This window comes from Tachyglossus aculeatus, chromosome 2 (assembly GCF_015852505.1).
Source record: "Tachyglossus aculeatus isolate mTacAcu1 chromosome 2, mTacAcu1.pri, whole genome shotgun sequence".
Lineage (NCBI taxonomy): Eukaryota > Metazoa > Chordata > Mammalia > Monotremata > Tachyglossidae > Tachyglossus > Tachyglossus aculeatus.
In genome coordinates this window covers 148,670,544-148,683,116 of record NC_052067.1, presented here as the reverse complement: position 1 = coordinate 148,683,116, position 12,573 = coordinate 148,670,544, and the positions used below count along the sequence as shown (strand labels likewise).

Genomic DNA, 12,573 nt, shown 5'->3' with positions numbered 1-12,573 from the left:
AGGGATCAGGGTCACCGATTTTCTCCTTCACAACTGACATTTCTTGAGACGAGAAAGAAAAGGATTTTGCCAGGGAGCCTAAGGTGAATGGGGCCAGTTGACTGCCAGTGAAGGAAGGGGCTGAAGATGAGATTGTGTCAGAGGGCGTGGTTGGAGTGGCTGGAAACTGAGACCAACTTGGTGGATTGACATAGGCATGAAGAAATTATATGGACCCCCCACTTCAAAGCCTTACTGAAGGCACATTTCCTCCAAGAGGTCTTCCTTAGGCCCTCCTTTCCTCTTCTCCCTTTCCCTTCTGTGTCACCCTGACTTGCTCCTTTTATTCATCCGCCCCTTCCAGGCCCACAGTACTTATGTACATATCTGTCATTTATTTGTTTAAATGCCTGTGTCTCTGTCTCATTGTGGGCATGGAATGTGTATGCTGTATTGTTATATTGTACTCTCCCAAGCACGTAGGACAGTGCTCTGCACACAGTAAGTACTTAATAAATACAATTGATTGACTGTCTGGCGTAGTGGAAGAGCATGGGCCTGTTAGTCAAGAGGTCATGGGTTCTAATCCTGGCTCTGCCACTTGTCTGCTGTGTGACCTTGAGCAAGTCACTTCACTTCTCTGTGCTTCAATTACCCCATCTGTAAAACAGGGATTGAGACTGTGAGCCCCGCGTGGGACAGGGACTGTGTCCAACCTGGTTTGCTAGTATCCAACCCAGCACTTAGTAACAGTAAGCATTTAATAAATACCATGATAATAATTATTATATTATCATTTATCTCAAAGAGATATAATATGGCTGGGTTCTAATCCCAGCTCCACCAAACGCCTATGGCTGGCTTTGGGCAAGTCACTTAGCTTCGTAGTGCCTCAGTTACCTCTTCTTTAAAATGGCAATTAAATACCTGTTCTCCCTCCTGCATGGACCATGAAACAAAAATGGTTTCCTCGTACTTAGTCCATCATAGGTACTGTGCCGCAGCTGAAACCTTTCCGAGATCCACAGACCTGACCGTGTTAGAAGAATTAGCTTCCATTAAAAGTAGACAAAGAATTCAGACACTGTCTCCCATCCCATTGACTTGTATCTCAGTGCTTAGAGCAGTGCTTGACACATAGTAAGCCCCTAACAAATACCAGAAAAAAAAGAAGACATGGCATAGCCTAGTGGGAGGCAGTGTGACCTAGGGGAAGCAGATGGAACTCTCTTCCTCCCTTCAAAGCCCTACTGAGAGCTCACCTCCTCCAGGAGGCCTTCCCAGACTGAGCCCCTTCCTTCCTCTCCCCCTCGCCCCCCTCTCCATCCCCCCATCTTACCTCCTTCCCTTCCCCTTGTACAGCACCTGTATATATGTATATATGTCTGTACATATTTATTATTCTATTTATTTATTTATTTTACTTGTACATATCTATTCTATTTTATTTTATTTTGTTAGTATGTTTGGTTTTGTTCTCTGTCTCCCCCTTTTAGACTGTGAGCCCACTGTTGGGTAGGGACTGTCTCTATATGTTGCCATCTTTGACTTCCCAAGCGCTTAGTACAGTGCTCTGCACACAGTAAGCGCTCAATAAATGCGATTGATTGATTGATTAATTAATCTCAGCTGTGCCACTTGCTTGTTGTGTGACCTTGGCCAAATCTCTCAACTTCCCTGGCCTCAGTTTTCACAGCTGTAAAATCGGGATTCACTGCTTGTTCCCCCTCCTACTTAGACTGTGAGCCCCATGTGGGAGAGGGACTGAGTCCAACCTGATTAACTTGTATCTGCTCCAGTGCTTAGAACAGGGCTTGACACCCAGCAAAGTAATACCGTAATTATTTAATGAATTCCTTAATGATTTTTCAGTCAGCCTAGATTTTCTGGACTCCAAGGGGCAAGTGGCAACGTGAATTTCACTTCATGTTCAGTGAATTAAAAATTAAAATTTCCAGTACTCACTACAGAGAAAATTGGTCCATTTAGAACATGAACGTTCAGTATTTCTGTACCCTGAAAGAGAAAAAAGCACTTTTCCACAGCAAGATGCTAACATCAGCTCCTGTTGACAGATTATTTAATCTTTTTTCCTTTAATTTCAAAGTAATTAACCCCTCAAATTGCTGATCTTAGTATGGAGACCATTTCTAGTAAGCAAATCAATGTCCCATTAGCAATTCCTTGTTATTCAGTAAAACTACCCACATAAAATAATTTGTTTCTAATGCCTAGGGCCAAGGTATTCATCACTTTTGCTCATCTTGTGTACTGTATTGATTTTCCCCTTCATTCTTCCCCAACCTTTCAACAGATTGAAAAGAGGTTCATGAATGCTCAGTCTTGAACGATTCCAGAGGCAGTGTAGCTACTAGAAAAAGTATAGGCCTGAGTGTCAAGAGATCTGGGTTCTAGTTCCAATTCTTCCACTGACCTGCTGTGTAACTTTGGGCAAGTCACTTAACCTGTCTGAGCCTCAATTCCTCTGTCTGTAAAATGGGGGTAAGATACTCTCCCTATCTCTTAGATTTTGAGCCTTGTGGGTCAAGCACAGAGTCAGCACTTAATAAATACCATAACAGTACTAATGTATTATATTATAGTATTATTACCTGTTCTCCTTCCTACTTACACTGTGAGCCCCCCATGGGACAGGGACAGTGTCTGACCTGATTATCTTGTATCTACCCCATGCTTAACAAATACCATAATTAGTAGTAGTAGTACATTAATCAGTTATTCATTATACATTATTATTATAGTCCAGAGATAATATCTAATTTAGCTCTTATTCTGACCTGATCATTTTGTCTTCGGAATACTTGTTGCTGTTACAGTGCAGTGTGCAAAGCCACTTATAATCTATAGTTATACTTTATCTGTGTGAGTCACTACCTCTTACAACATTTTTCAAAAGAATTTCTCACAGACTTGTCCATTATTGAAGATATCTCTACATGGATCCACCCTTTGTAACCAAAATCAAATTCTACTACATTCAGTGACAGTCAGTCAGAGGCTTTCTAGAGTAGGCATTCAAGGGCCTTAGACCAGGTATCACTTTGAGGGGAATTTAAAGAGACTTGTCTTGTTTTTCCCCCTCTTCTCCTTCAATTATTCCATTGAATTCCTCCCCTTTCCTTACTCTCCTATGCACCTGGAGAGATAGAACCAGCAGCAGCAATTGCATGGTTTTAGGTGGTTTTTTATTTCCTTTTTTTGGTGCTTAATAATGGTTCCTTTTCCTGACACCAGATTTTAAATGAAAAAACCATCAAAGACTGAATCAATTTTAGTTCTCCCTCTGCAGTCCTCCCTGGGGTAGTTCTCTGCAATAGTTTATTTCCAATTAATTTCTTCCAAGATCAGTTAAGGCTAACAAAAGTGTCACTTAATTTTCCTTCCTGTACTCTTCAAATTTTGTTGCCCTTTTACCATTTTCCGTACTCTAAAACATCTACCATCTCTTGCAAAGCCGAGCAGCTGTGTTCATTCAGTTGTGGTTCTGCTGGTGACTCCATGAAACCAGCGTCCCATTCCACAGCAAGGGTCAAAACCTACCTGGGGGAACCCCAGAAACCACGGGACCCTCCAGGGGTCCACGAGAGGCTAGCTGAGAAGCAGCCTGGCCTAGTGGAAAGAGCACAGGCCTGAGAGTCAGAGGACCTGAGTTCTAATCCCAGCTCCGCCCCTAGTCTGCTCTCTGACCTTGTGCAAGTCACTTCACTTCTCTGGGCCTCAGTGACCTGATCTGTAAAATGGGGATTAAGAATATGAGCCCCATCTGGGACAAGGACTATAATAATAATAACGATGGTATTTATTAAGTGCTTACTATGTGCAAAGCACTGTTCTAAGCGCTGGGGAGGGTACAAGGTGATCAGGTTGTCCCACGGGGTGCTCACCGTCTTCATCCCCATTTTACAGATGAGGTAACTGAGACCGAAAGAAGTGAAGTGGCTTGCCCAAAGTCACACAGCTGACAAGTGGCAGAGCCGGGATTTGAACCCATGACCTCTGACTCCAAAGCCCGTGCCCTTTTCACTGAGCAACACTGCTTCTCTGTCCAACTTTGTTGGACTATGTCCAACCCAGTTTGCTCGTATCTGCCCCAACACTTAGTACAGTGCCTGGTATATAGTAAGCATTTAACAAATACGGGTAGGAAGCGTCTCTATATGTTGCCAACTTGTACTTCCCAAGTGCTTAGTACAGTGCTCTGCACACAGTAAGCACTTAATAAATATGATTGAATGAATGAATGAATGAATTATTGTGATTATTATTATTATTATTATTATTATCATTATCTGATGAGCAGGCCAGCCCCACTCTCCCTGCTCACCATTGACAGGGATGAGCCCTCCTGCCACGAGAGTGGAGAATATGACAAAGATAACTTTTCCAATATAAATCAATCAATCAATCACATTCATTGAGCACTTACTGTGTGCCGAGCACTATTGTAAGGGCTCAGGAGAGTGTTGTACGGTGTGTAACGGACACATTCCCTGCCCACAGTGAGCTTACAGTCTAGAGTGGGAGACAGATGTTAATATAAATAAATAATATATGTGCTGTGGGGCTTGTGGGGGGTGGTGAATAAAGGGAGCAAGAGAATAGCACGGTCCTGGGAGTCAGAAGGATCTGGGTTCTAATCCCAGCCCCACCACATATCTTCTGTGTAACCTTGGGCAAATCCCTTCACTTGTCTGTGCCTCAGTTACCTCATCTGTAAAATGGGGCATGAGTGTGAGCCCCATGTGGGACAGGGACTGTGTCCAACTGTCACCCGTCATCCGGGGATGGATTCGTTTGGTAATTGGCGAGGCGACAGAGTGAGAGAGGCCAGGGATGGAAAGCCTGAGTTTTGTATAAAATTTATTCCATGAGGCGAATCGAATTATGTAATTGTTTAGGCGCAATGGATTGAACTTCCCTTTTGGGAAAAATGTAATCAATTAGTAATATTAGAGCTTCCCTAATGGGAAGAACACATGTATACATTAGTCGCACGTGGCAGAACCCCCAGGTCCCACCCAGGCGGAATTCCCTTACAGTTTGTTTGCACTCATGTGCACTTCCCACTGGGGAGGAATCCACTTGAGTTACACACCCATGGGGGAAGCCTCTAGCTCCCACCCACGACGATTTTCCATTTGGGAGGAATCCATTCATTCGTTCCATACCCATGGCGAAGCGCCTGGCTTCCAGCCCCACGAGCGTCCAGTGGGACGGGACGCTTCCCCATCCCAGGGCTCCTCACTTGGTGCAGGCAGAGTGGGCTTTTCACTCTCTGGACAGATCCGCCCTGCAGCCATCTGCTGCAAGTCTTGATCCTTTGCATAGAGGGCCAGAGGCCGCAGGTATTTATCACCTGTGCTCTTAGCCCATTCCAGCTTCTGGCCTTAGTTTATCCCTCCCCCTCCTCCATACCTAATTTGATTGGCACGGGGGCGAGGGGCACCTTCTGTATTCCCAGCTTGGGCTGTCAATCTAGCAGTTTGGGTTTTCAGGGTGGTATCCCACCCTCACTTCCGAGTTCCGCCTGCTGGCTCAGGTGGCCATGAGATAGCATTTGACCTTGAGATGGCTGGTACCCAAGGGTCACCTTGGGACACCAACCTGATTAACTTGTACCTACCCCAGCACTTAGAATAGTGCTTGGCACATAGAAAGCACCTAACAAATATTATTATTATTATTATTATTATTATTATTATTATTATTATAAGAGACTGTTAATTGATTATGATAGGTGGACCAGGGATAACCCTGCCTGGAGTGGTGAACCTGGTGAACTTTTAGACTGTGAGCCCACCGTTGGGTAGGGACTGTCTCTATATGTTGCCAACTTGTGCTTCCCAAGCACTTAGTACAGTGCTCTGCACACAGTAAGCGCTCAATAAATACGATTGATGATGCTGATGATGAATGCCATTTCCTCTCAGAAATAACATACAGGCAGTATCCTAGTTGTTGAACTTGTTTTAAAGGTTGATATTTATCAGTCAGTCAAGGGTATTTATTGTGCACTGTATTAAGTACTTGAGGAAGTACGGAATAGTTGAAGCAAGTGGGACTCAGCGTGGTCTAGTGGATCAAGCATGGCCTAGGAGGCAGGAGGACCTGCCATTTGTCTGCTATGTGACTTCGGGCAAGTCACCTAACCTCTCTATGCCCCAGTTGCCTCATCTGTAGAATGGCGATTAAGACCGTGAGCCCCATGGGGAATATATACTGTGTCCAACCTGATTAGTTCCCCAAGCTGTAATTCATTTTCATGGCTACCTCCCCTTGTAGATTGTAAGCTCCTTGTGGTAGGACTTGTCTCTATCAATTCTACCACATTGTCTTTTCCCAAGCACCTAGTGCGATGCTCTGCCCTTAGTAAGCACTCAATAGAGAAGCATCGTGGCACAGTGGAAAGAGCCCGGGCTTGGGAGTCAGAGGTCGTGGATTCTAATCCCAGCTCCGCCACATGTCAGCTGTGTGACTTTGGGCAATTCACTCAACTTCTCTGTGCCTCAGTTATCTCATCTGTAAAATGGGGATTAAGAATGTGAGCCCCATGTGAGACAACATAATTACCTTGTATCTAAACCAGCACTTAGAACAGTGCTTGGCACATAGTAAGCACTTAACAAATGCTACTATTATTATTATTAATAAAGCTCAATTGTTCAAAAGAAGCATTGTGACCAAGTGGAAAGATCACGGGCCTGGGTTTCGGAGCCCCTGGCTTCTAATCCTGGCTCTGACACTTGCCCACTGTGTGACCTTGGATGAGCCAATTAACTTCTCTGTGCCTCAGTTAGCTCATCTGTAAAGTGGGGATTGAATCCTTCTCCCGCCAATTTAAATGGTGATCTCTGTGTAGAACAGAAACATTCAGGGATTATCCTTTTAGACTGTGAGCCCACTGTTGGGCAGGGACTGTCTCTATATGTTGCCAATTTGTACTTCCCAAGCGCTTAGTACAGTGCTCTGCACATAGTAAGCGCTCAATAAATACAATTGATGATGATGATGATGATGAATCTACCACAGCACTTAGTACAGTGCCAGGCACATAATAATAGCAATAATAATAATAATAGTATTTGTTACGCACTTACTATGTGCTAGGCACTGTTCTAAGTACTGGGGTGGATATAAGCAAATCAGGTTGGACACAGTCCCTGTCCCACGTGGGGCTCACAGTCTCAATCCCCATTTTCCAGATGAGGTAACTGAGGCCCAGAGAAGTGAAGTGACTTACCCAAGGTTACCCAGCAGACAAGTGGCAGTGTCTGGATTAGAACCCATGACCTTCTGGCTCCCAGGCCCATGCTCTTTGCAAGTACCATTAAAAAAATATTATTGATTGATTAATAACTACTATTAGGAAGTAATTTGGGCAGAAAGGTTTAGGAATACCCATCACATATCCTCCTGGAGATGACAGGAGGCTGGTGATGAAACACTTTCAGGTGGCCCTAGACTATAAGCTCTTTGTTGACAGGGATGTGTCTGTTCATTATGTTGTACTCTCCTAAGTGCTTAATACAGTGCTCTGCACTCAGCAAACACTCAATAAATACAGTTGAATGAGCAGTCCACGACCTCTATCTCCCAAGCCCGTGGTCTTTCCACTAAACCACATTGCTTCTAGACTGTAAGTTCATTGTGGGCAGGGAATGTGTCTGTTTATTATTATAGTGTACTCTCCCAAGCAGGTAGTACAGTGCTCTGCACACAGTAAGCTCTCAATAAATACAAGTGACTGACTGATTGACTTTACCTTTCTCCATCCCTTCTGATTGTATAAGACTTTGTGCCTTGAAAACGCATTGGTCGTGTGACCATAATGAGAAGCAGCGTGGCTGAGTGGAAAGAGCACGGGCTTTGGAGTCAGAGGTCAAGGGTTCAAATCCTGGCTCTGCCAATTGTCAGCTGTGCGACTTTGGGCAAGTCACTTCACTTTTCTGTGCCTCAGTTACCTCATCTGGAAAATGGGGATTAAGACCGTGAACCCCCCATGGGGCAACCTGATCACCTTGTAACCTCCCCAGCACTTAGAACAGTGATTTTCACATAGTAAGCACTTAATAAATGCCATTATTATTATTATTATTATTATTATAATGAGAAAGAACAAGACAAATCGCCGACAGAGCCAACTAATCTACAGTCTCCTGTTATTTGTCTGTATTTTGGAGAATTCATTCCTAACATTAGAATTGCATTGCATTTTCAGACCAACTTGTTTTCCAGTACTCTTCCCATCTTGTAATTCTAATAGAGAAAGGGCAAGCTACCAAACATCATGACAGGAAGATTACAGTTAGGAACACAGATATGCAGTTTGCCTCACTAGTTGAACCTCAGCTAAATTAAGGGGCAAATATAGGCCCCCAACAACCGTTTCCTCCAATCAAAATTCAATTTAAGTTGTAACGTAGAATCATTGGGGTAGAACTGTAGAATGACCTGCACGCAGATCTTGGCCCCGAGTGAATCATGAAGCCATTGCAGGTGTTAAAATTTAACCATGTTATTATCCTAAATCACATCCGATTTTGAAATGGCCAATTATCAGCAGATTAATAGGCCTTTTCTGCACAGATCTCCTTGTCTCGGTCTGAATAGTTTGAAAATATCCATTATTAGAGAAGCCAGGTGTTTTATAATAAGACAAACTATTGCATCCAAAAGCTGTCCGCCGAGGAAGAAATCCTCAATTCTGCCCAGCAGGAGGGAAACATAGGGATTAGGGAGGACAGTGCACTCTAGTGGATTCAGTCAATCAGCCAGTGGTATTTAATAATAATAAATAATAATGATGGCATTTATTAAGCGCTTACTATGTGCAAAGCACTGTTCTAAGTGTTGGGTAGGTTACGGGGTGATCAGGTTGTCCCACAGGGGGCTCACAGTCAATCCCCATTTTTCAGATTAGGGAACTGAGATGCAGAGAAGCTAAGTGACTTGCCCACAGTCACACAGCTTGACAATTGGCGGAGCCGGGATTTGAACCCATGACCACTGACTCCAAAGCCTGGGCTCGTTCCACTGAGCCACACTGTACTAAGCGCTTGGGAAAGTACAGTGAGCTCTTTGGGAGCAGAGAACGTGTCTACCACCTCTGCTGCGTTATTCTCTCCCAAGCGCTTAATACAGTGCTCCGCACAGTCTTGTCTTATCTTATGTCATCGAGTCGTTTCCGACCCATAGTGACACCACGGACACATCTCTCCCAGGATTCCCTGCTCTCCACTTGCCATCGTTCTGGTAATGGATCCAGTGAGTTTTCTTGGTAAAAATCCAGAAGTGATTGACCATTGTCTCCTTCCGCGCAGTCAACTTAAGTCTCCACCCTCGATTCTCTCCCATGCCGCTGCTGCCCGGCACGGGGGAGTTTTGCCTTGTAGCAGATTGCCTTCCACTCCCTAGCCACTGCCCAAGCTAGGAATGGAATGGGTATGTCTCTGCTTGACTCTCCCTCCTGTAGCCGAGACTGGTAGAGTACTGGAAACTCTCCAGGTGTGACCCTGTGAGGGGCTGCACACAGTAAGTGCTCAATAAATACCACTGATTGATTGATTACAAGAGTTGGTAGACGTGTAAGCTCGTCTCTAGACTGTATGCTTGTTGTGGGCAGGGAATGTGTCTGTTATGTTGTCATATTCCCCCCCTTTTAGACTGTGAGCCCATTGTTGGGTAGGGACTGTCTCTATATGTTGCCAACTTGTACTTCCCAAGCGCTTAGTGCAGTGCTCTGCACACAGTAAGCGCTCAATAAATACAATTGATGATGATGATGATGATGATATTGTATTCTCCCCAGTGCTTAGTACAGTATTGTGCATGCAGTAAGTGCTCAGTCAGTACTATTGAATGAGTGAATGATCCCTGCTTACAAGGAGCTTACATCATCATCATCATAATCATAATAATAATAATAATAATGCCATTTGTTAAGCGCTTACTATGTGCAAAGCACTGTTCTAAGTGCTGGGGGAATGCAAGGTGATCAGGTTGTCCCACGTGGGGCTCACAGTCTTAATCCCCATTTTACAGATGGGGTAACTGAGGCTCAGAGAAGTTAAGTGACATGCCCAATGTCACACAGCTGACAAGTGGTGGAGCCGGTATTCGAACCCATAACCTCTGACTCCAAAGCCCGTGCTCTTTCCACTGAGCCACGCTGCTTCTCTAATTTTAATGCAAAGAGAACCTAACTCAATCAAGAATACTGAGTTCTAGTCCCAGCTCTATGACTGGCCAACTGTTTGATCTTGGAATAGTCACTTATTCTTGAGCCTTGGTCCCCTCATCTGTGAAATGGGGAAAAAATAAATAATGAGCCCCATGTGGGTCATGGACTATGTCTGAACCTGTAGCTTGGATTCTGTCACAGTGCATAGCACATATTAAGGGCTAAATAGATGTCATTATTATAATAATCAAAATAATAATTGGTGCTGGCACAGAGAACTGGACTTCAAACTAATGAAAGACCAAAATGTGGTCATTCATTCATTCATTCAATCAAATTTATTGAGTGCTTACTGTGTGCAGAGCACTGTACTAAGCCCTTGGAAGGTAGTCCTGAACCATAAGCCTGAGGGCTGCTATAGTAGAATTATAGTGGGATCCCTTCTGCAAAGCTCTTTCAAAAAAATCAATCAATCAATCAATCAATTGTATTTATTGAGCGCTTACTGTGTGCAGAGCACTGTACTAAGCGCTTGGGAAGTACACATTAATGGAAAGAGCATGGTCATGGGAGTCAGAGGACCTGCGTTCTAATGCTGCCTCACCACTTGTCTGCTGTGTGACCTTGGGCAAGTCACTTAACTTCAATGGGTTATCTCGGAAACAGGGATTAAGACTGTGAGCCCATGTGAAACATGGACTCTTATCTGACCTGATTAGCTTGTATCTGCCCCAATGCTTAGTATAGTGCCTGGCAAGTGCTTAACAAATACCATTAAGACATAAAACAAACAAGAAAACTCAAAACGTTCTCTACTGTCCTTTCATTCAAGCCATCCAATGGGTCACCTAAGCACTCTTCTGAACTTACCTTTTTACCTGGTACGGATACCCTTTGCTGACATGTTAATTAGTATCCACTTTCCTTTCCCTCTAGATTGTAAACTTCTTGAGGACAGGAATTAGAGGACAGAAATTAGAGAAGCAGCATGGCCTAGTGGAAGAATACAAGCCTGGGAGTCAGAAGGACCTGAGTTCTAATCCAGGTTCCACCATTTGTCTGCTGTGTGACCTTGGGCAAGTCACTCCACTTCTCTGGATGTCAGTTACTTCATCTGTAAAATGGGGATTAAGACTTTGAGCCACTTGTGGGACAAGGACTATGTTCAACCTGATTAGCTTGTATCTACCCCCGCGCTTAATAGAGTGCCTGGCCCATAGTAAGTGCTTAACTTTAAAAAAAATTTTAAAAAATACATCTTGGAATTTTGGGGTACATCCCTTGTAAGTGGGTGGGGAATGTGTCTACCAACCCTCTTATACTGTACTCTCCCAAGTGTTTATTACAGTAATAATAATAATAATATTGGCATTTATTAAGTGCTCACTATGTGCAGAGCATTGTTCTAAGCACTGGGGAGGTTACAGGTTGATCAGGTTGTCCCACAGGGGGCTCACAGTCTTAATCCCCACTTTACAGATGAGGGAACTGAGGCACAGAGAAGTGAAGTGACTTGCCCAAAGTCACTCAGCTGACAATTGGCAGAGCCGGGATTTGAACCCATGACCTCTGACTCCGAAGCCCATGCTCTTTCTACTGAGCCACGCTGCTTCTCCTACTCTGCATACAGTAAATGCTCAATGAATTCCATCGATTGGAATTTAGTACTGTGCTCTGCTTGCTATAAGCACTTTGCTTAAAACTAGCACAAATGGCAGCAAGTCTTAGAAAAGACATCCCCTTTTTTCCATAATGTGCCAATGATTATACTACATGCCTAAAACCTTATCTAGAAACAATTTAGGAAAAATTATGAAGTAGTTTTATGGCTATCTTGAAGCAAGACTTTTGAGACCTTTCAGCTGTAAACACTGTAATCCCTTCCCCCTCATTCAGTTGAGTTGCATGAAGAGAAATAATAAGAGTATTTAAGTATTTATGATTATTTACACTTGGATCTCTACTCTTTGGATATTTGGTATTCATCCCACCTACAGCATTTATCAATCATTGATTGAACGCTTACTGTGTGGAGAGTACTGTACTAAGCGCTTGAGAGAGTAGAGTGCAACAGAGTTGGTAGACCCAATCATTATCCACAGTGATCTTACAGTCTAGAGGACTGTATGTACAATTATGTGCATATCTTTAATTTATTTATGCACATTAATGACTGTTGTAAGCTCCTTGTGGGCAAAGACCATATACCCACTCTGTTGCATTGTACTCCTGCAATAATAGTAATTATAATAATACTACTTATGGAATTTGTTAAGCACTTACTGTGTCAAACATAGTTCTAAGCCTTGGGGTAGATACAAGTTAATCAGGGAGGGCACAGCCCCTGTCCGTCGTGGGGCTTATAGTGTAAATAGGAGAGAGGGCAGATATTA

The 12,573-nt window shown here is 43.6% G+C and overlaps 1 protein-coding gene and 1 non-coding gene across 2 annotated transcripts in view; one reads left to right on the top strand and one right to left on the bottom strand.

The window, feature by feature from the left end:
* SLC2A13 (solute carrier family 2 member 13) overlaps positions 1-12,573 on the top strand; it is a 481,564-nt gene that overhangs the window by 348,929 nt on the left and 120,062 nt on the right. The gene's annotated exons all lie outside the window — the stretch shown is intronic.
* LOC119924737 lies at positions 9,385-9,522 on the bottom strand. Its single transcript, XR_005449433.1, has one exon. It is a non-coding gene; the product is annotated as a small nucleolar RNA SNORA7 (small nucleolar RNA).